Source organism: Nerophis lumbriciformis, linkage group LG16 (genome assembly GCF_033978685.3).
Source record: "Nerophis lumbriciformis linkage group LG16, RoL_Nlum_v2.1, whole genome shotgun sequence".
NCBI classification, from domain to species: Eukaryota; Metazoa; Chordata; class Actinopteri; order Syngnathiformes; family Syngnathidae; genus Nerophis; species Nerophis lumbriciformis.
Window position 1 is genome coordinate 36,728,894 of NC_084563.2, and position 25,382 is coordinate 36,754,275.

The window sequence follows — 25,382 nt, forward strand, 5'->3', positions numbered from 1 at the left end:
CAGAGGAAACAGCAGGAAACAATAATCTGAAAGAACTCTATCCAACCACAAAGATGCTCGCCGGCAAATTTAAACAAGCCCAAATGCATATTAAAGACACAAATGGTACACTCCTCACAACCAAGGAAGATCAACTCCAGAGATGGACTGATCACTTTCAAGATCTATTCAACAGAGAGCCCCCTCAACTGATTGCAGATATTCCACCAGCTCCAATCATGCTTGAAATAAACTGCCCCCCCCCCAAACTGGAAATCAGGAAGGCCATCAAAGCCCTGAGAACAGGAAAGGCAGAAGGGCCAGATGAGCTAGCAGCAGAAGCTCTCAAAGCAGATATCGAAACATCCTCCAGCATGCTTTTCCATCTCATGCAAGCTATCTGGGAGGAAGAAAAAGTCCCATCAGACTGGAGAGATGGCAACATCATAAAGATTCCCAAGAAAGGAGACCTCAGGGAGTGTAAAAACTACAGGGGAATTATGCTCCTCTCAACGCCAGGGAAAGTGCTCAACCACATACTACTAGAAAGGATGCGGAAATTGGTCGATGCACAACTGAGGGAAAACCAGGCTGGTTTCAGAAATGGAAGATCTTGTGCTGACCAAATTGCCTCCTTCAGGATTATAATAGAACAATCCATGGAATGGAACTCACCGGTATATATTAATTTAATAGACTTTGAAAAGGCTTTTGACAGCGTCGACCGTGAGACACTGTGGAAGCTGATGGCACACTATGGCATACCACCGAAGCTCATCAACATCATCAAGAGCACCTACCAAGGGATGCGATGTCGTGTCCTACATGACAAATGCCCATTGGAGGCCTTCGAGGTCCTGACTGGGGTGCGGCAAGGATGTCTGCTCTCGCCTTTCCTTTTCCTCCTCTGTATTGACTGGACCATGAACCAAACAACCAAAAACAGCAAAACCGGCATACAGTGGAGCCTTACCGAACAACTGGAGAACCTAGACTTTGCAGACGACCTAGCTCTCCTGGCTCACACTCACCAACAGATGCAGGACAAATCACAAAAACTACAAAGAGCTGCTGCATTTCTTGGGCTTAAGATCAATTCACAAAAAACAAAGGTCATGGGTATCAATAACAAGAACAATACACCAATAACAATGGACCATAATCAATTAGAGGAGGTAGTCAGTTTGACATACTTGGGGAGCATAATCAGTGTAGATGGAGGGGCAGATGAAGATGTCAAATCCAGAATAGGGAAAGCAAGAACATCATTCAACATACTAAACACAATGTGGAGAGCAAAAAACATTTCTCTCAAAACCAAACTGAAAATATTTAACTCAAATGTCAAATCCATCCTGCTGTACGGATCAGAAACATGGAAAACCACCAATAGCATACTCACTAAACTACAGACATTCGTAAACCGTTGCCTCTGTCGGGTCCTAGGAGTCTACTGGTCAGACACCATCACCAATGCCAACCTGTGGGAACTCACCAAACAAGAACCAGTGGAACTGCAAATCAGGAGAAGGAAGGGGAGCTGGATAGGCCACACACTCAGAAAACCCAATAAATCAATCACCAAACAGGCACTAACATGGAACTGACGGAGATAGATATCTACATATATCCATATTTAAGAGTTATTTCTTTCTATAGTCATGTTGGAAATAACTAGTGTTTTCTCTTTGTGCTCTTTCTATTTTTTCTCCATCTCATGACCGAGGGTACACTGTGGACTACCTTGAGCTCGGAATGCAGGGAGTAGCAATACTCCCTTTTATTTGTTACCTTATCCTGTCTGTAGCTAAGGAGAACAATAGACATGTGTATTCGTTCTGGAGGGTGGGGGCGAGGGACATATTGAAGAACACAGCACTTGGGTAATGTTTGGCAGATCAACTTGGCTGCGCAATTGAATTTGTTGTCCGAGGCTGGTCTCTCCAAAGCTTTGGAAGTAAATTGCAAAATACCTATTCCTGTTCTGGGTGATCATTTAAACTCAGTTTATATGTCATCAAAAGAACTTGGGATTGACCAGTAACTTAAATTCCCTTGGAGGAACATCTGGTCTAAACGCAACAGAACCCACAGGGAAAAAGAAACAGAGTGAGACCAAGAACAACCTGGAGAAGAAGCACGGAACAGGAGATGAGGGCTGAGGGGCTGTCATGGCAACAACTCGACCGAAGGGCACAAGACCGGAATGGATGGAAGGCTTTCGTTGGCAGCCTATGTTCCTCAGGGAATACTAAGGCCTAAGTAAGTAAGTAAGTAAATAAAGTCAACAAGTATTTTGTCAATAGTCTTACATATTTTTTGGTTAATATCTAAAGAAATAGCCGCATACATAAGCCTGGGGATACCTTCTGCTTTGGAAAGCAAGGTTCTGCCTTTTAAGGATAAATCTCTCTGTAGCCATTGGTTAAATCTTTTCTTAGTTTTTTCTACAATTGGAGTAAAGTTCAAGACCGATCTAAAACTCTGATTTTTAGTGATAAGTATTCCTAGGTAATTAATACTATCCTTAACTGGAATTTGACATATAGACATAATTTCACATCTCTTCACAGCCATTAGTTCACACTTATTCACATTCAGACAGAGACCAGAAGCCAAAGAGAAAACATGAATCACATCCAAGGCAAGAGGAATTTGAGAAGAGTTCTTCAAAAAGAGTGTTGTGTCGTCAGCCAGTTGGCTGATAGTTATTTCTCTGTCTAATATAGAGATCCCCTTTAAACGACTAGTTTTTATATGAACCGATAACAATTGGGTGGCTAACAAAAATAAATATGGAGAAATAGGACATCCTTGCCGTATCCCACGTTTTAATTCGAACCTTGGAGATGTACCAGATTTTAGCTTTATCGAGCTATTACCATTGCAGTACAAGGTCTTGATTGTTTTGCGGAAAAAATTGCAGAAGCCAAATTTGTCAAGTGTCTTGAAGATAAATTCATGTTCGATCGAGTCAAAAGCTTTGTAGAAGTCCAGGAAAAGAAGGAAGCCTTCATCATTAATGACCTCTGGGTAATCCAGTATGTTAAGTACAAGGCTGATATTATTCGATATGTGTCTCCCTCTCATAAATCCTGACTGTGTCTCATCAATTATGTCATCCAGAACCAATTTTAAACGTTTAGCAAAAATAATAGCTACAATCTTATAGTCATTGTTTAGAAGGCTATAGACGCCAATTATCAATGATTAGTAAATCTTTGTTTGGTTTGGGTGTAAGGATAAGGAGGCCCTGTGTTAAAGTTGGAAAAAGGGCACCTGTATCAATACTTTCACAAAACACTTCTAGTAAGAAGGGAGCTAGCTCTTCTGAAAATAATTTATAGAATTCAGATGTAATACCATCCACTCCAGGAGATTTGTTATTTTTTAAACTATTAATTGATTCCACTACTTCCTTGAGACAGATTGGACGGTCACAGAATACTTGGTCAGCTGTGCTGATTAATTTAGTTTCAGTTAAGGCATCCATAAACGAAACAGCATCACTTTCACAGTATTGACTGTTGTATAATTTTTTGTAAAATTGAGAACAATAATTTGCAATCTGTTTTGCATCATTGCCAACCAAATCGTTTATTTTCAGTTGATCAATGGTGTTGTTTTGAGCTTGCGATTTTTCTAAACGAAAGAAATACGCAGAATTTTGTTTATCTTCCTCCAGCCATTGTTTTCTAGATCTTACAAAGGCTCCTTCTGCTTTCGATTGATACATTTTGTCTAATTTATTTTGGCTTTCTAACAGACTTTCAATTTCTTCTGCTGACATATTATCTGGACATATAGAGGATAATGCAGTAATGATGAAAATCACATTTTCTTCCTCAGAACGCTTATTGATTGATTACTGATTGATTATTGGTTGATTACTGCAATATTTTGTAATAAATTTACTTACCTCATATTTGGAGTTTCCAATTACTACATTAATTGTTTTGGGTTTTGGCTTTATTAAAAAAAAATTGTATTAGATCTTTAATCTTCATTTTAACTGCTTCATGACATAAAACCGAACTATTGAGTTTCCAGTATGAGCTTTTTGAACAATTGTGAGAGGGATGTAGAGAGATGTGACTCTGTATAGCCCTATGATCAGTCAAATGAGTGGAGAGAATTTGAACACTAACATTGTTTTGCAGTGATTTAGAAATTAACCACATGTCTATTCTATATTTTCTTGAGCCTAACTTATTAGACCAGGTAAAGGATGTCTTATCAGGATTTGTATATCTCCAGGTATCAATTAAATCAAGCTTTTGCATTAGTAACTTTAGATTAAGCTGACACTATTTTGAGAGCATGGTGGCCATCTATCAAGTGAATTGTCAATGACAGTATTGAAGTCACCTCCTACAAGTATATAAGCATTTGGAAATTTGGCAAGCCAGTGTATAATTTTATTTTACACTTCATTAGATAAAATAGTATTGTCAGGCACCGAGTTATATCCATAAATGTTAGCAACTATAAAGTTAGTTTTCTGAATCTCAAAAACCTGACAAATATAATGGCCATTTTTATCACAGTCACTATGATGCAATACGACTCCTGTAATATTGTTTTTGAGTGTGCCAACTCCACCAGAACGCTGTGATGCATGAGAGCAATATATTTAATTACCCCATTGAGATCTCCAAAACTTTACATCATCATTCATACTGTGTGTTTCCTGTAAAAAACATAAATCTGTTTTACATTCTTTAAGAAATAAAAATAAAGCTTTGCGCTTGAAGTTCTGCCTTAACCCCCTGGCGTTGAGAGAAACTATAGATAAGGACAAGTTTAAACAAAAATGAATTAGAATTAGAAAATGCTTTGAGTTAGAAACAAAGCAACTAGACCAGGGGTGCTCAATACGTCGATCGCGATCTACCAGTCGATCGCAAAGGTAGTATTGGTAGATCGCATTACATTATTTAAAAAAAAAAAAAAAATTTTTTTTTTTTTTTTTTTTTTTTTTTTTTTGGTGTCCTGTCCAGCTTCTCAGGCAAATCATATAGTTGATGTAGATGCCCATTTCGGCTGTTCAGATTTACTTTACAAAAGAGAAGTGTAGGATACTTCTCTTGTTGCCTTATTTGTATTTGACTTTATTAAATGTATTTATATTATCATTTAGTGCAGCCGGGCCGGAGCAGGAGGGGATAGAAAGAGAAAAAAAAGAAGACAGAGGGGGAAATTGTGGGGATTAGAGGGGGATTAGACAGAGAGACAAAAACAACAACAGCAAATAACAACAACAACAACAATAGAGCAACATCAGCAAATACGACATGTACAAATATGATGGTAAAAGAAATAGCAAATAAGCAGTTAGCGAAAAATAAAAAATAATACAGAAATGACAATGAGCATTATTACACTACAAATGGATCAATACAAATACCAATAGAAATAGCGCTATTGATAATGAACAATACCAATAATTTACCTTTATTATCAACAATACAGTTGTTTAAATGCAACAATACATATACGTAATGATAACTTGAGATACGAAAGAATGCAGAAAAATGGAGGGGGAGAAAGAGAAGCAACCTACATTAACCTTGTAGATTGTTATAGTCACAATAGGTTAAGCTTTGTCAGTGTGCCGTGTGTTACACCCAGTTTACCCTAGGGCAGGGGTGCTCATTACGTCGATCGCGAGCTACCGGTCGATCTCGGAGGGTGTGTCAGTCGATCACCAGCCAGGCATTAAAAAAATAGTCCTAAAAATGAGCGATCATAAATCTTCACAATGACGTCATTTTCGTCACTTGATTGACATTCACGGCACCCGAGGGTCTTCTGAGATGACACTGGCTGCTGCCAGCTCATTAAAATTACCGACTGGAAGGCGAGAAACACTTTATTTCAACATACTCTGGCGCCGTACCTGTCGTCAAAACTCCAAAGACCGACTGCACAGTTGCACAGTTGCGCTAACAAAATAGGAGTCTCAGAAAGCTGGCGTGCACAAGCTAGCAAGCTACGGAGTTTGCCGACAATGTATTTCTTGTAAAGTGTATACAAAGGAGTACGGAAGCTGGACAAATAAGATGCCAAAAACCAACCACTTTCATGTGGTATTGGACAGAAAGGAGGACTTTTTTTCTCCTCCATTCGAAAATGCGGACTTTATCAGCACCACTGTCTGATTCCTATCAATGCAAGTCATCAGAATCAGGTAATACACCAACTTATATTCTTGTCTTCATGAAAGAAAGGAATCTATATGTGTTAAACATGCTTGTATTATCTTTAAACACCTTTAACTTATTAACAATATTAACTATATGTGTTAAACATGCTTGTATTATCTTTAAACACCTTTAACTTGTTAACAATATTAACTATATGTATTAAACATTCTTGTATTATCATTAAACACCTTTAATTTTTTAACAATAGTAACTATGTGTTAAACATGCTTGTATTATCATTAAACACCTTTAACTTGTTAACAATATTAACTATATGTATTTAACATGCTTGTATTATCATTAAACACCTTTAATTTTTTAACAATATTAACTATATGAGTTAAACATGCTTTCATTATCTTTAAACACCCTTTACTTGTTAACAATATTAACTATATGTATTAAACATACTTGTATTATCATTAAACACCTTTAATTTATTAACAATATTAACTATATGTGTTAAACATGCTTGCATTATCATTAAACACCTCTAACTTGTTAACAAAAACATATATTTCATAAATAAGTAAATATAAATTATATATATGAATGAGGTAGATCCCCACGACTTGATCAATTGAAAAGTAGCTCGCCTGCAGAAAAAGTGTGAGCACCCCTGAACTAGACGCTGCGGGAACAACATCATATTAATATTCAGAAAAGGGACAAAAACTGGCTGTGCGTAAGTTGTAACTCCAACCAACACTCTATCCACCTCTTTTAACAAAATAAAGACAAGAGTAAGTTAATGTCTGAAAGGTGTATCTTCAGACTGGAAGAGGGATTTCTTTATTCTCGATAAATGCCCGACCGCCTATAAAGTAGTAAATGTTCCCTGTCTTGCGAGCTTCATCCACCAGTGGCCATGTCGACTTACAGAGATCCTCGGCGAGGATTCGGAGGTAAGAGGAATTCTTTGCAGCGGCCCAGACTGCAGCTCTGTGCACCCTGGAGGAAAACTGCAGCAAAACACACCTTTTACCTTTCGGCTTCTTCACTCCAACGCGATGCACGGTGTCGATAACATTCGGGAGCCGTTCAGCATCAGACGGCAGCAGAGCCTGGCAAACTCGGATAACCTCTTCACGTACATCTCTGTCCTCCACACGCTCGGCCACACCATGTCGTCTCAGGTTCCATCGTCTTGAATATCTCTCCATCTCGGTGATGCGTTTTTGAAGTACATTGATTAGCTTCTTGTGCCCCTCCACAGCCAGTTCCAGCCCAGAAACTCTCCCCATAATCTCGCTTACTTGTTTGCAAACTTGTTCCACTTTAGCATTTCCGCCAGCAATTTGAATGGCATTGGCCTGGATCAACTTCTTCAGCTCTTCTGAGTGGACGTTCAGCTCATCTGAGCGGGCGTTCAGCTCGTCTGAGCGGATAGCGTAGCAACAATGTCGCTATTGCCCATTTCATCTTTACCTTTCTTGGCGGGAGGCTTCTCCGGTGTTACTGGCAGGGAAGGAAAAATGTTTTCATTCATGGGATGTATTTTCATGCTGTCCCCATTGATGATATAGTCATGGCAGTTGTCAAATAGAAGGTTTGAAGCTCCGGTTGTTGTGTTATCCGCCATTTTCCTGGGCACACCTTTTCTTTTTAAGCCAGAAGACGTTGACATAGTTCAAAGGAGCAGTCGTTAAAGTCTAGCCAAATTAAATACAAAATGAACTAAATACTATAGGGAAACTATCCATCCATCCATTTTCTACCGCTTATTCCCTTTTGGGGTCGCGGGGGGCGCTGGAGCCTATCTCAGCTACAATCGGGCGGAAGGCGGGGTACACCCTGGACAAGTCGCCACCTCATCGCAGGGCCAACGCAGATAGACAGACAACATTCACACTCACATCCACACACTAGGGCCAATTTAGTGTTGCCAATCAACTTATCCCCAGGTGCATGTCTTTGGAGGTGGGAGGAAGCCGGAGTATTAAGTCTCTTTTCAATCATATACGAGCCGTTTTCGCAGGATTATATTCTTTTTTTAGATGCTGCTCCCGCAAGTAAGACCGTTCACGGCGCCATCTTGGATCCCCCCCCATTTCCTCCACTTATACAGCAGGTGAAGTTTTGTTTTGACATCATACCCATGTTCGGTCGAATCGAGCTGCTCTGTCAAAAAAAGCTACCAGTTGCCATTCCTGTTTAAACAACAGCGATGAAAACAAAATGTCGGCTACTGTTATTTGCACCGATGTGAACTTCCTTACGCTGTAATTGTCTACATGTTTGGCTTACTGTCCGTTAATACAGGGGACCCCAACCACCGGTCCGGAGACCGGCACCAGCCCGTGACGCATTTGCCACCAGGCCGTACAGAGACATTAAATAATTTATAACCGACCGCATTTTCTCCTAAAAATCTTTCGCCAGCCCCACCGATAAGCTTGTTCGTCGATGTATCATAATAAATAAAAATTACATAACATTATAAAACTCCTGTTAGGAAGTCGCCATTTGCTATATTTGTTACAGTTTGATGACCTAGGATCAGGGCAGATCAGGAACAAAGTGAACATAGTAGTTCAAGTGCATAAGGCAGTGGAGAACTGCTAAATTGTTGCATTTAATAATTGCGCAGAAGGAAGAATATACACATTTCCTTTTGCCTAGTAAGTTAAAGTCCTGGTATTATTGCACATAGTCCTATTACACAAGTAGTTAGCAATAACAGATGTATTTACACATGGAAAATTGGACCAAAAGACCTAACTATGTATCTACGAATGAAATATTGCACAAAATATGAATACATACGTTTTAGAATGGAAATAGAAATCCACAGAAATGTATACATTTTTCATGCACTTATTTGCTATATTGATCTGCCACACGTGGAAGGCCGGTCCGTAAAAATAATGCCTATAATGGCCCCTGGTGCAAAAAAGGTTGGGGACCCCTGCGTTAATATACAATGTGAACTTCCTCATTCTGCGAGTGTATACATGCTTACCGGTCAGGAAACACAATGATTAAAATATGTCATGATCTGTGGTCTAGATCATGTTTTGTTAAGTTATGTTCTGTTAGTTTTGGACTCCTTTAGTTCCTGTTTGTGCACCTCCCTGAGTTTGTTTTGGTTGCCATGGTTGCTAATTATGTTCACCTGTCTCTGATTAGTGTTCGGCCGTTCACCTGCTGCCCGAACACTAATCAGAGGCATTATTTAAGCCTGCCATTGCCGGTCAGTCGGCCTGGCGTCATTGTTTCATGCAATGCCATAGTTTATGCTGTTTGTTCACTTCATGCCGTGTCCACGTGAGTTTTATTTGCTTCATGCAACCCTGCTACGTAAGTTGTTTGTTTCATGCCAAAGTTACGTGTTTATTTCTTGTCCATAGTCCATGCTAATAGTAGCATTAGCTTCGAGTGCGACTTGTTTTCTGTTTTTTCGTACTACTTTGATATTTTGTGGAATAAATAATGTTCCAACCTGCATGCCATGTCCGGAGTGGCCCGTCTGCATTTCGGGAGAACGAACTCCCGCAAGCTGCGACCGAAACGTAACAAAAACATAGTTTAAATAATGACTAGTAGCGCAAGTGACAAAGTCTACACAAGGTAAGTCTACACAAGTGGATAATTTTTAATTTGAAATTGTCCAGAAAAAAAAACATGAGCGCCGATGCGCCTACGCAAAAGCGTTGAGTCGCTCTTTTTGACAAAGCAGCTCGATTCGACAGAACAGTTCCTTGAAGTTATTTTTCTCCAGTGTAAGCACTGAAGTGCTTTCAGGCCATACTTGCCAACCCTCCCGGATTTTCCGGGAGACACCCGAAATTCAGCGTCTCTCCCGAAAACCTCCCGGGACAAATATTCTCCCGAAAATCTCCCGAAATTCAGGCGGAGCTGGAGGCCACGCCCCCTTCAGCTCCATGCGGACCTGAGTGAGGACAGCCTGTTTTCACGTCCGCTTTCCCACAATATAAACAGCGTGCCTGCCCAATCACATAATAACTGTAGAATGATCGAGGGCGAGTTTTTGGTTTCTTATGTGGGTTTATTGTTAGGCAGTTTCATTAACGTCCTCCCAGTGCGGTAACAACACACAACAACAGCAGTCACGTTTTCGTCTACCGTAAAGCAGTTTGTCTGCCGTAAACAGCAATGTTGTGACACTCTTAAAGAGGGCAATACTGCCATCTACTGTACATGCATATGTGACAATAACTCTACGGTTTTTAGAGAGTGCAGTGCACAACTGCGCACACAACAAGGAGACGAAGCAGAAGAATGAGGAAGATACAGCCATGGCGACGCCGACGACGAGTAAGATGAAGAAATACGCTTGTAAGTTCCAAGCCGCAGCCGCGATTGGACCTGGATAGCCTCCGGGAAGAAGTAGTGGACTACCAAGTGCTTGGCAGTGAAGATCTTCCTCAGGAAGCAAGGATTGACCGGTTTTGGGCCATGCTAGGGAGAGATGGAAGATTCCAGACTCTAGTGCATTTGATGAAAGCACTTTTGTGCGTGCCACACAGCAATGCATCATCAGAGAGGGTGTTCAGCATGGTTATATATATATATATATATATATATATATATATATATATATATATATATATATATATGAAATACTTGACTGTATTGACAAGTAATTCTTATATATATATATATGAAATACTTGACTTGGTGAATTCTAGCTGTAAATACACTCCTCCCCTCTTAACCACGCCCCCGACTACCTCCCGAAATCGGAGGTCTCAAATTGGCAAGTATGTTTCAAGCGCAAATGGCACTCTTGGCCATACTGAAAATCCTGCTATCGATCCCAAACACACTCAAAAGTAAACAAACAAGTGGTGGGTGGTCAGCGCCCTTTTCTTTCCACCAGCAATATGGAGCTGTATTGACAAGTACGCAAAGCACTTGGGACAATAGCAAAACAGGACAAACGGCGCCTCACCAAAAGCTTACAGCACCTGGTATTCCCAGGCGGTCTCCCATCCAAGTACTAACCAGAAACCACCTTGCTTAGCTTCCGGGATCTGACGAGATCAGGCCTGCTCAGGGTAGTATGGCCATAAGCCCGGAACTATCCCTCAAAAACACACTTTTAAACTTGACAACATGTCGAAGCGCTTTAAGGTGCAAATGCCACTCCTGGCCATACTGAAAATATTGCTATCAATCTCAAACACACTCGAAAATAAACAAAAATGTGGTTGGTAGACAGTGCCCTATTCTTTCCACCAGTATTATGGAGGTGTATTGACAAGTACGTATAGCACTTAAGACAATAGCAAAAGAGAACAAACGCAGCCCTTTGCTGGAGCCTCACTAAAAGCTTACTGCACCTGGTATACCCAGGATGTCTCCCAACCAAGTACTAACCAGGCCCAACCCTGCTTAGCTTCCAAGATCAGGTATGCTCAGGGTAGTATGGCCAGAAACTGCCCCTCACCAAAAGCTTACAGGATGGTATTCCCAGGCGGTCTCCCATCCAAATATTAGCAAGACGCTGACACCAGACACTGCTTAGCTTCTGAAATCAGACGAGATCAGGGGTGCTCAGGAAGTATGGACGTAAGCTGAGAAATGTACCTCAAAAACACACTTTTAAACTTGACACCCTGTCGAAGCGCTTTACGGCACAAATGGCACTCCTGGCCATACTGAAAATACTGCTATTGATTCCAAACACACTCGAAAATAAACAAACATGTGGTGGGTGGACAGGGTCCTTTTCTTTCCACCAGGAATATTGACAAGTACAGAAAGCACTTTTGACAATAGCAAAACAGGACAAAAGACGCCTCACCAAAAAGTTTACAGCACCTGGTATTCCCAGGCTGTCTCTAATCCAAGTACTAACCAGGCCCGACCTTGCTTAGCTTCCAAGGTCTGATGAGATCTGGCATGCTCAGGGTAGTATGGCCGTAAAACGAGAAGAGCCCCTCCAAAACACACTTTTAAACTTGACACCCTGTTCAAGCGCTTTCAGGCGCAAATGGCACTCTTGGCCATACTGAAAATCTTGCTATCGATCCCAAACACACTCAAAAATAAACAAACATGTGGTGGGTGGACAGCGTCCTTTTCTTTCCACAAGCAATATGGAGCTGTACTGACAAGTACGTATAGCACTTGTGACAATAGCAAAACAGGACAAATGGCGCCTCACCAAAAGCTTTCAGCACCTGGTATTCTTAGGCAGTCTCCCGTCCAAATACTAACCAGAAACCACCTTGCTGATCTGACGAGATCGGGCTTGCTCAAAGTAGTATGGCCGTAAAACGAGAACTATCCCTGAAAAACACACTTTTAAACTTGACACACTGTCGAAGCGCTTTAAGGTGCAAAAGGCACTCCTGGCCATACTGAAAATATCACTATCGATCCCAAACACACTCGAAAATAAAAAAACATGTGGTGGGTGGACAGCACCCTTTTCTTTCCACCAGCAATATGGATCTATATTGACAAGTACGTATAGCACCTGTGCCAATATCAAAACAGGACAAACGTCGCCTCACCAAAAGCTTACAGCACCTGGTATTCCCAAGCGGTCTCCCATCCAAGTGCTAACCAGGCCTGACCCTGCTTAGCTTCCTCGATCGGACGTGCTCAGGGGAGTATGGCCGTAAGCTGAGAAGTGCCCCTCTTATCCACACTATTAAACTTGACACCCTGTTCAAGCGCTTTCAGGCGCAAATGGCACTCTTGGCCATACTGAAAATCTTGCTATCGATCCCAGACACACTCAAAAAATAAACAAATATGTGGTGGGTGGACAGCACCCTTTTCTTTCCACCAGCAACATGGAGCTGTATTGACAAGTACGGAAAGCACTTGTGACAATCGCAAAACAGGACAAAAGGCGCCTCACCAAAAGCCTTAAAGCACCTGGGATTCCCAGGCTGTCTTCCATCCAAGTACTAACCAGGCCCGACCCTGCTTAGCTTCCAAGATATGACGTGATCGGGCGTGCTCAGGGGAGTATGGCCATAAGCCAAGGACTACCACTCCAAAACACACTTTTAAACTTGCCACCGTGTTCAATCTCTTTCAGGCGCAAATGGCAGTCTTGGCCATACTAAAAATCTTGCTATCGATCCCAAACACACTCGAAAATAAACAAATATGTGGTGGGTTGACAGCGCCCTTTTCTTCCCACCAGCAATAAGGAGCTGTATTGACAAGTACGTATAGCACCCGTGCCAATAGCAAAACAGGACAAACCTCGCCTCACCAAAAGCTGACAGTACCTGGTATTCCCAGGCAGTCTCCCTTCCAAGTACTAGCCAGGCTCGACCTTGTTTGGCTTCCGAGTTCGGACACGATCCGGTGTGCTCAGGCTAGTATGGCCATAAACCGAGAACTCTCCAACCAAAACACACTTTTAAACTTGACACCCTGTTCAAGCGCTTTCAGGCGCAAATGGCACTCTTGGCCAGACCCTGTTTAGCTTCCGAGATCTGACAAGATCGGGCGTGCTCAGGGTATTATGGCTGAAAGCCAAGAACTTTATCTCCAAAACACACTTTTAAACTTGACACCCTGTTTCAAGCGCTTTCAGGTGCAAATGGCACTCTTGGCCATACTGAAAATCTTGCTATCGATCCCAAACACACTCAAAATTAAACAAACATGTGGTGGGAGGAGAGTGCCCTTTTCTTTTCACCAGCAATATGGAGCTGTATTGACAAGTACTAGTACAAAAGCAAAACAGGACAAACACTGCCCTCTGCTGGGAGCCTCACTAAAAGCTAGCAGTACCTGGTATTCCCAGGCTGTCTCCCATCCAAGTACTAGCCAGGCCCAACCCTGAGGCGCAAATGGCATTCTTGGCCATACTGAAAATCTTGCTATAAATCCCAAACACACTAAAAAATAAACAAACATGTGGTGGGTGGACAGCGCCCTTTTTTTTCCACCAGCAATATGGATCTTATTGACAAGTACGGAAAGCACTTGTGACAATAGCAAAACAGGACAAAAGGCGCCTCACCAAAAAGCTTACAGCACCTGGTATTCCCAGGCAGTCTTCCATCCAGGTACTAACCAGGTCCGACCTTGCTTAACAGCCGAGATCAGGCATGCTCAAGGTAGTATGGCCATAAGCCTAGAAATACACCTCATACACACACTTTTAAACTTGACACTCTGTCAAAGCACTTTACGGCGCAAATGGCCCTCCTGGCCATACTGAAAATAGTGCTATTGATCCCAAACATCCATCCATCCATCCATCCATTTTCTACCGCTTGTCCCTTTTGGGGTCGCGGGGGGTCGCTGGAGCCTATCTCAGTTGCATTCGGGCGGAAGGCGGAGTACACCCTGGACAAGTCGCCACCTCATCGCAGGGCCAACACAGATAGACAGACAACATTCACACTCTCATTCACACTTGATCCCGATCCCTAACACACTCGTAAATAAACAAACATGTGGTGGGTGGACAGCGCCCTTTTCTTTCCACCAGCAATATGGAGCTGTATTGACAAGTATGTAGAGCACTTGGGACAATAGCAAAACAGTACAAACGCCGCCCTCTGCTGGGAGCCTCACCAAAAGCTTACAGAACCTGGTATTTACAGGCGGTCTCCCATCCAAGTACTACCAGGCCCAAACCTGATTAGCTTCCGAAAATCTGACGAAACCGGTGTGCTCAGAGTAGTATGGCTGTAAGCCGAGAAGGTACTGTCCAAAAAACACTTTTAAACTTGACACCCTACACTAAATGGTCCCTAGTGTGTGAATGTGAGTGTGAATGTTGTCATACAAATGTATTCAAACATAACTCCTAAAGCAAACATGCAAAATATCTAATAATGCCTGAAGAAATGTATTTTTGTGAGTTTTACTAGAAAATTCTCTTTTGTAAGGTTTGCAAAGACACAAGTTTTTTTTTTCTCAATATGACAATATAACTGTCATACCATATATGAAAGTTATATAAACATAATTCCAAAACCAAACATGCAATCTGTCTTAAAATGCCTGTAATATTATATCTATGTGAGTTTTACTAGAATCAGTTGTTTTTGTAAGGTTTGCAAATACAACAATTAGGTTTTACTCATCATGACAGTGTAACTTTCACACTCATTATGACAGTTATTCACTCAACTCCTAAACGACACATAAAAAATGGCTAAAAATGCCTGAAATGCATCCTTGTGAGTTTTACTCGAAACATATACTTTTTTAAGGCTTGCAAACGAAAAAAGTAGTTGTTTTACTCAATATGGCAGTAATATTCTTAGAAACCTGATATAATGCGAAAAAAGCAATAACAAACATAACTCCTAAAGCAAACATGCAAAATGTCTAATAATGCCTGAAGAAATATCTTTGTGAATTTTACTAGAAAATATATATTATGTAAGGTTTGTAAAGACACAAGTTGTTTTTTTTACTCAATATGACAAACAACTGTCATATTGAGTAAAACATAACTCCAAAACAAAACATGCAATCTGTCTAAAAATGGCTTATGCCGGAAATAATGCATCCTTGTGAGTTTTACAAATGTGCTTAGAATCCTGAGATAATGTGAAAAAAACAATAAAAATGCATTCAAACATAACTCCTAAACCACACATGCAAAATGTTTAATAATGCCTGAAGAAATGTATTTGTGAGTTTTACTCGAAAAAAATATTTTGTAAGGTTTGCAAAGACACAAGTTTGTTGTTTTAACTCAATATGACAGTATAAATGTCATACTAAATACTACATTTATATTAACATAACTCCAAAACAAAACATGCAATATGTCTACAAATGCCTGTAATATTGTATATATGTGAGTTTTACTCGAATCAGATGTTTTGGTAAGGTTTGCAAATACAAAAATTAGGTTTTACTCGTAATGACAGTGTAACTATCACACTCAATATGACAGTTATTTAAACATAACTCCTAAACCACACATGAAAAATGGCTAATAATGCCTGAAATAATGCATCCTTGTGAGTTTTACTCGAAACATATGCTTTTTTATGGCTTGCAAACACAAAAAGTAGTTTTTTACTCAATATAACATTCATGTGCATAGAATCCTGAGATAACGCGACAAAAGCTATAAAAATGTATTAAAACATAACTCTTAAACCAAACATGCAAAATGTCTAATATTACCTGGCATAGTTTATCTTTGTGAGTTTTACTAGAACCAGTTATTTTTGTAAGGTTTGTAAATACAGAATTTAGGTTTTTAACTCACTATGACAGTTATTTAAACATAACTCCTAAACCACACATTCAAAAAGGCTAATAGTGCCTGAATAAATGTATCTTTGTGAGTTTTATTAGAAAAAAAGACTACTCAACATGACAGTATTACTGTCATACTATATATGAAAGTTATATAAACATAACTCCAAAACCAAACATGAAATATTCATAAACATGCCTGAAATAGTGTATCTATTTGAGTTTAAATAGATTCAGGTGTTTCTCTAAGGTTTGCAAATTCAAAAATGTTTTTTTTTTTACTCATTATGACAGTATAACTGTCACACTCAATATGACAGTTATCTAAACACAAGTCCTCAACCATAGATGCAACATGGCTAGTAATGCCTGACATAATGTATCTTTGTGAGTTTTATAAGAAACATAAGATTATTTAAGGTTTTCAAATACAACATTTCGTTTTTTACTCAATATGACAGTCGAACTGTCACACTCAATATGACAGTTATTTAAACATAACTCCTAAACCATACATGCAAAATGGCTAGTAATGCCTGACATAGTGTATCTTTGTGAGTTTTAGAAGAAACATAAGATTTTGTAAGATTTGCAAATACAAAATTTCGTTTTTTACTCAATATGACAGTAATGTTCTTTGAATCCTGAGATCATTTGAAAAAAGCAATACAAATGTATTCAAACATAACTTTAAAAGCAAACATGCAAAATGTCTAATAAGATCTGGAATAATGTCTTTTTGAGTTTTACTTAAAAAAAATATATTTTGTAAGGTTTTCAAAGACATAAATTAGTTTTTTTTACTCAATATGACAGTATAACTGTCATACTAAATATGAAAGTTATATGAACATAACTCCAAAACTAAACATGAAATATGTCTAAAAAAATCCTGAAATAAAGTTTATGTAAGTTTTACGAGAATCAGGTGTTTTTGTAAGGTTTGCAAATACAACAATGTGTTTTTACTCAATATAACAGTATAACTGTCACACTCAATATGACAGTTATTTAAACATAAGTCATGGAAAATGGCTATTATTGCCTGAAATAATGAATCTTTGTGAGTTATAAAGAAACATAAGATTTTGTAAGGTTTGCAATTAAAAACAATTCGTTTTTTACTCAATATGACAGTAATGTTCTTAGAAGAATAACAATGTATTCAAACATAACTTTAAAACCAAACATGCAAAATTCTAATAAAGCCTTGAATAATGTGTCTTTGTGAGTTTTACTAAAAATGTTTATATTTGGTAAGGTTTGCAAATACATACATTAGTTTTGTTACTCAATATGACAGTATAACTGTCATACTAAATATGAAAGTTACATAAACATAACTCCAAAACAAAACATGTAATATGTCTAAAAATGCCTCAAATAATGTATCTATGTGAGTTGTAATATATTCAGGTGTTTCTGTAATGTTTGCAAATACAAAATTGGGTTTTTTACTCAATATGACAGTATAACTGTCAACTTTGTATTATTTAAACATAACTACTAAACCAAAGTTGCAAAATGTCTAATAATGCCTGGAATAATGTGTCTTTCTGAGTTTTACTAGAACAATTATCTTTTGTAAGTTTTGCAAAGACACACATTATTTTTTAACTCAATATGACAGTATAACTATCACTTTAAATATTAAAGTTATATAAACATGACTCAAAAACCAAACATGTAATATGTCTAAAAAAGCCTGGAATAATGTATTTTTGTGAGTTTTACTAGAAAAATTAGCTATTGTAAGGTTTGCAAATACACACATTAGTTTTTTTTACTCAATTTGACAGTATAACTGTCATACTAAATATGAAAGTTATATAAACATAACACCAAAACCAAACATGTAATATGGCTAAAAATGCCTGTAATAATGTATCAATGTGAGTTTTACTAGAATCAGGTGTTTTTGTAAGGGTTGCGAAAATAAAAATTAGGTTTCACTCAATATGACAGTATAACTGTAAAACTAAATATGACAGTTATTTAAACATAACTACTGAAACCAAACATGCAAAATAGCTAATAATGCCTGAAATAATGCATCTTTGTGGGTTTTTCTCGAAACATATGCTTTTTTTAAGGCTTGCAAACACAAAAATGTGTGTTTTACTCAATTTGACAGTAATGTTCTTAGAATCCTGAGACAATGCGAATAAAGTCTAATAATGCCTGGATTACTGTGTCCTTGTGAGTTTTACTAGAAAATTGAACTTTATGTGAAAAATGTGTTGTTTTTTTACTCAATATGACAGTATAACTGTTAAAGTACCAGTGATTGTCACACACACACTAGGTGTGGCGAAATTATTCCCTGCATTTGACCCATCACCCTTGATCACCCCCTGGGAGGTGAGGGGAGCAGTGAGCAGCAGCGGTGGCCGCGCCCGGGAATCATTTTTGGTGATTTAACCCCCAATTCCAACCCGTGATGCTGAGTGCCAAGCAGGGAGGTAATGGGTCCAATTTTTATAGTCTTTGGTATGACTCGGCCGGGGTTTGAACTCACAACCTACCGATCTCAGGGTGGACACTCTAACCACAAGGCCACAAAAGTTGTATAAACATAACTCCAAAACCAAACATGCAATATGTCTAAACATGCCTGTAATAATGTATTTATGTGAGTTTTACTAGAATCAGGTGTTTTTTTAAGGGTTGCAAATACAAACATGTTGTTTTACTCAATTTGACATTAATGTTCTTAGAATCCTGAGATAATGCGAAAAAAGCAATAACAATGTATTCAAACATAACTCGAAAACCAAACATGCAAATTGTCTAATAATGCCTGGAATAATGTATCTTTGTGAGTTTTACTAGAACAATTATCTATTGTAAGGTTTGCAAAGACACAAATTAGTTTTTTTTACTCAATATGCCAGTATAACTGTCATACTAAATATAAAAGTTATATAAACATAACTCCAAAACCATAGATGCAAAATGTCTAAAAATGCCTGTAATAATGTTTCTATGTGAGTTTTACTAGAATCAGGTGTTTTTGTAAGGTTTGCAAATACAAAAATTAGGTTTTACTCAATATGACAGTTTTATGTGAGATCATTTCAGTAGTGTATGTAAGAGTGTTTCAGTAGTGTGTATAAGAGTGTTTCAGTAGTGTGTGTGTGAGAAAGAGATTTTAGTTGTTTATGTGAGAGCATTTCAGTGGTGTGTACAAGAGTGTTTCAGTAGTGTGTATAAGAGTGTTTCAGTAGTGTGTGTGTGAGAAAAAGATTACAGTTGTTTATGTGAGAGCATTTCAGTAGTGTGTATAAGAGTGTTTCAGTAGTGTGTATGCGAATGCTTCAGTAGTGTGTGTGAGAGAAAACATTTCAGTTGTTTATGTGAGAGCATTTCAGTAGTGTGTATAAGAGTGTTTCAGTAGTGTGTACAAGAGTGTTTCATTAGTGTGTATAAGAGTGTTTCATTAGTGTGTGTGTGAGAAAAAGATTTTAGTTGTTTATGTGAGAGCATTTCAGTAGTGTATAAGAGTGTTTCAGTAGTGTATAAGAGTGTTTCAGTAGTGTGTATGCGAGTGTTTCAGTAGTGTGTGTGAAGAAAAATATTTCAGTTGTTTATGTGAGAGCATTTTAGTAGTGTATGTAAGAGGTCTTTCTGAATAATGTCCCTAACGGCCCCTCATAATTTTCTCCAATTGCTTACACACTAAATTTTACATTTTCACACAGTTAACAAAAGTCTACACACAGTAAACAAAACCACTGTGCAGATTTGCCTAATTTCAGGCATAGACTCTGCTTCACATTTTTTGCGAAATATTACACACAATTGTCTGCGATGAGGTGGCGACTTGTCCAGGGTGTACCCCGCCTTCCGCCCGAATGCAGCTGATATAGGCTCCAGCACCCCCCGCGACCCCAAAAGGGACACGCTTTACACACACCTTCCCATCTTGCACACAGATAACGATTGTGATACACACATCTTTACACCTTACACAAATATAAGGATTGTGAAGTTACTTCCTGATCAATCCAAAGGACTGGCTTGCCAACAACCATACAATTGAACACATTGGATAATCACATCCACCAGGTGTAAAGACACACAGGTGATAAATAAAAAATACAGCTTTCAAGTGGGTGCTACAGCTTAACAGTTTTTTTCTATTTGTAATTTTTATCTCCAGATTTTTTTTCAAACCTTTTTATTTGTCTCAGATTTTAATTTGTACGGCATATCATTGTTGACTACTGTGATATGTTACTTTACCTGACTGTGGTAAAAATAAATATTTGCAGTTTGCAGCATCATTGTTGAGCAGTTCTTGAAACTTTCTCTTTAGGTTCTTATGTATAGGCCCACTTCAAAGTAAACAATGACGATTGCTATGGATTTGCCAATATATTTTGTCAAGTTACAGTAATCATTCATCACATATGCTAAAAAGGTTGGGCAAAATGCCCCAAACATGTGATTTCTTATAGTAAAATAGGGGTTTTTACAAATGTGTTTTGTATTTATCACTGTTCTGGGTAACTCACTCCAATAGTGTCTAATCATTTGAAGTCTATGTGAGTGAGATGACAGTAAAACTGCATTTTTACAAATGCTTGCTTTATTTTGATGAATGGGCATATGTTTTGACCGAAGTGTATAATTTTGCAAATAATATAGGAATTAAGAACATGTAATGTTGTGATTGGAAAAGTGTGTAAATCCTTTTGAAAAAAGACACACAGTTAGTAAAATTGTGTGTAGGCACATGGAAAAAACTGTGTTAGGCAAATCTGCACAGTGGTTTTGTTTACTGTGTGTAGACTTTTGTTAACTGTGTGAAAATTTACAATTTAGTGTGTAAGCAATTGGAAAAAACTGTATTAGGCAATTCTGCACAGTGGTTTTGCTTGCTGTGTGTATACTTTGTTAACTGTGTGAATATTCAAATTTGAGTGTGTAAGCAATTGGAAAAAACTGTATTCTGATCGGTTTTGTATGAAGGTTTTAATGTAAAGTTACATTTAGGGTTTGCCATTATGGTTTCAATGTATGGTTAGAGTTTTTAATGTTTTTAATTTCACTTTTGGATTTTGAATTATCATGATTATTCCCAGGTTATTTCTCACTTGCATTATTGAAATGATTTTTAACAACATTAATCAACCTTGCTGAGATTTGACCCCTTACCCACTTGTTCAGAGAGAGTCTAGCTGAACCCACTACCACCATTAAGCCTTTAGATTTTGAGCGACAGTTAGGGTTACTGTTTTCCAGTAGGGTAAGGGTTAATTTTGGGTTGTCCTGAAAGTACTGTTAAGGTTAGGGTTTTTCATTAGGGTTTCAATCTATAGTTAGGGATAGGGTTTGTCATTAGATTTTCAATGTGTAGTTAGGGTTTCTCAATTGTGTTTGAATATACAATTAGGTTTTGGTTTACCCAATAGGGTTTCAATGTAGTTTTGGGGTTGTTAAAATGTTTAGACTTTTGAATTTGGATTTATCCTGATTATTCCCAGGTTATTACTCAATTGCATTATTGAAATGATTAAAAATAAAAAAAATAACAATACTAATCATTGTTGTTGAGCTTTGAACCTTAAACCACTGAACTATTCAGCCTTAATATTTGAGCTGCAGTTAGGGTTAGGGATTGCCATTAGGGTTCCATTGTTCAGTGAGGGTGTCCCTTTAGGGTTTCAACATACAGTTGGAGTTGGAAACATTTTTAAATATACTTTTGCATTTGGATTTACGATGATTGTTAACTGGTTATCACTCACTTGCATTATTTAAAGTATGAACATTTTTTTAACATAGCTAATTACCCTTGCTGAGATTTTAACCCGTTTCCATTTGTTCAGAGAGCATCTAGTCCAACCCACTGTTCTATTAAGCATCTAGATTTTGAGCTACAGTTAGGGATGGGGTATTTCATCAGGGTTGAGGGTTAGGTGTTGTCCTCAATGTACAGTTAGGGTTGGGGTTTAATTAGGGTTTCAATGTACAGTTAGGGCTAGGGTTTGCCATTATGATTTCAGTGTACAGTTGGGGTTGTTAATTTTTTTCAATTAGATTTCTGAATTTGGATTTATCATGATTATTCCCAGTTTATTTCAGACTTGCATTATTCAAATGATGAAAAAAGCAAATTTTAACAACTTTAATGCATACTTGCCAACCTTGAGACCTCCAATTTCGAGAGGTGGGGGGCGGGGGGCGGGGGCGGGGGGAGTGGTTGGGGTGGGGGCGTGGTTGGGGGCGTGGTTAAGAGAGGAGGAGTATATTTACAGCTAGAATTCACCAAGTCAAGTATTTCATATATATATATATATATATATATATATATATATATATATATATATATATATATATATATATATATCCCCGCGACCCCGAAGGGAAAAAGCGGTAGAAAATGGATGGATGGATGGATGGATGGATGGATATATATATATATATATATATATATATATATATATATATATATATATATATATATATATATATATATATATATATATAAGAAATAATTGACTTTCAGTGAATTCTAGCTATATATATATATATGTATATATATATATATATATATATATATATATATACAGTGTTGGGACTAACGCGTTACAAAGTAACGCGTTACTGTAACGCCGTTAGTTTCGGCGGTAACTAGTAATCTAACGCGTTATTTTTTATATTCAGTAACTCAGTTACCGTTACTACATGATGCGTTACTGCGTTATTTATGTAGTATAAAGTGTGTTTTATCGGAGCGCTGCTGTGTCATCGTTCTGATTCTTCTTGTGTCACAAGCCGGAGAAGAGAGAGAGACATATGCGCTCTGTGTGGGTGAGTGTGAGTGTGGGGAGGGAGGAGAGGTAGGAGAGGGAGGGAGGGGAGAGGGGGGAGGGGGGGCGTGTCTGATTATGGCGGAGCCAGAAGTCGAGTTTGCTAACATGGAGATATTTTCACTACTTTTCTTTTGTCGAGCACAAAGAAAAGAACATTTTAGTTAAATGTAAATTGTGCTTTGGATCAAAGATCCCATCTACTGCCCAAAACAGCAATTCAAATCTGCTGAAACAAGCTACATAAGCAACATGCTTCGACGAAGCTAGTAAAGAGAGATGGAGACTCCAATGACACTTCACCTCCACCACATAAGGATTAACTCTGCCTCTGCTCATCTTTCAGCACTGAAGGTACACACACTCTGTCAATCAATGTTCCCTCTAATTGTTCATGTGTGTGAGCAAACGCAAAAACTCCCTGAGCATTGAGTGGAGCCCATGTGAGCAACATCACACGTGCACACTGTGGCTACACCAGCAGCACACCTGTCCCAAACCTGACTAAATAACAAGTTCAATCTCCATCCATCCATCCATTTTCTACCGCTTGTCCCTTTCAGGGTCGCGGGGGGTGCTGGAGCCTATCTCAGCTGCATTCGGGCGGAAGGCTGGGTACACCCTGGACAAGTCCCCACCTCATCACAGGGCCAACACAGATAGACAGACAACATTCTCTTATTATTATAATCAAATGACAGCAGTCATTTCCATTTCTAATATAAGTGTTTAGGCCCACTTACAATGACAATAACAACAAATATTGTTTTTCATGAACTGTGTACTTGTATTGTTTGTCTGGGTGGAGGGCCTGCTTTGGAAATAGTTTGTACCCCTTTCAGACATTGTATTTAGTTACCATTAAAACATTCACATGTTGCACAATGAGATGTAAGCAGGGGATCATGTGTACATATCCCTGCAACTTCCTGTTTGTAAAAAATATATTTTTATTAGTATGTATTTAATATATTAACAGCATTTAATGATTAATATTTATAAATTAAGATTTCTAATAAATGACACTAGAATAGGCACACATTTGATTGGTAAATCATAGAGTAACGACCTGGAATTACACTTTATGTGTGGTGTTGGAGTTGTCCGACTTTTTGTGTGGCTGTAAAGGCATCACTGGCTAAGTGCCATATGTGCATGTGTTGGTGCAAGTGAGAAAGAGCGAGCGGCTGCTGTTGATATAACAGTGATGTGTTTATGGCCGACAATAAAGAGTTTTGCTCAGTAAAGTGATGGATGGAATTCATGTCCTCAAAGCGTCTCGACAGACATATTATTATATTTGAACAATGATGACGAAAATGGTTTTCTCTGTCGTGTCCGTGTCGTGTCGAAAAATTGTTATGCGCTTATTTTTTTATTTGATTTTGTGCGTGGCATAGATTTGTCGTGCGCAATTGCACAGGCGCGCTCCTTAGAGGGAACGTTGCTGTCAATTCTCTTATATACTCTTTCATTTTAGACTTCTAGAGTGTTTGATTATCACATCACTCTAAATGTATAGACTATAAAGTTCACAAACAAAAAGAGGGATCCTAGTGGGCCAGGCCAATCTTTCCTTATCTCTAAACTAAAACTGGGGAAATGTGTAGAGTGTTCTGGGCTTCAGACATGATTTTGTGTCAGAATTTCTTGAGGAAAAAATGCCTGGTTGGGCTTTGTGTATGTAGTGTGTGCCTTTCTTGCTTTACAGCTATGCTGTTATTATGCTGTTTGTTACTTATGTACGTTATGTTGCAGCTATTTAAAATAGTTTTGTCAATTTGTTCTGGCCAGAAACAAATTGGCTTTTGTAACATATCTTTGTCTTTGTGTGTTGTATGTAGAGCACATTGCTTAGCAGAGTTCAGTCAGACAAATGTATGTCAAGTTGATTAACACATTGCATTATTCTCCAGTGCAATAACAGTACTGAAATAAAGGCTAAAAGGGCATTAATTGGAGCTTTAAAAAAAAAAGAAGAAAAAAAGAAGTAACTAAATAGTTACTTTTCACAGTAGCGCATTACTTTTTGGTGTAAGTAACTGAGTTAGTAACTGAGTTGAAATGAAGTAACTAGTAACTATAACTAGTTACTGTTTTTCAGTAACCAACCCAACACTGTATATATATATAAATATATATATATATATATATATATATATATATATAAATATATATATACTGTATATATATATATATATATATATAT

General features: G+C 38.2%; 1 protein-coding gene and 5 pseudogenes across 2 annotated transcripts in view; all 6 read right to left on the reverse strand.

Annotated features, from left to right (window-relative positions):
- The window catches only part of ctnnd1 (catenin (cadherin-associated protein), delta 1), a 120,397-nt gene extending 106,886 nt beyond the window's left edge, over positions 1–13,511 (reverse strand). Inside the window, exon 1 of one of the 2 annotated variants that reach the window (XM_061977079.1) lies at positions 13,403–13,511. The gene's annotated coding sequence lies outside the window, so the exon portion shown is untranslated. The remainder of the gene's footprint in view (positions 1–13,402) is intronic. The other variant, XM_061977084.2, reaches the window with a different exon arrangement.
- Positions 11,105–11,223, reverse strand: LOC133617453 (5S ribosomal RNA; annotated as a pseudogene).
- On the reverse strand, positions 11,961–12,079 carry LOC133617452 (5S ribosomal RNA; annotated as a pseudogene).
- LOC133617457 (5S ribosomal RNA) lies at positions 12,675–12,783 on the reverse strand (annotated as a pseudogene).
- LOC133617454 (5S ribosomal RNA) lies at positions 13,029–13,147 on the reverse strand (annotated as a pseudogene).
- A 639-nt stretch (positions 13,512–14,150) lies between the features above and the next one.
- On the reverse strand, positions 14,151–14,259 carry LOC133617456 (5S ribosomal RNA; annotated as a pseudogene).
- Between the last annotated feature and the right edge of the window lie 11,123 nt (positions 14,260–25,382).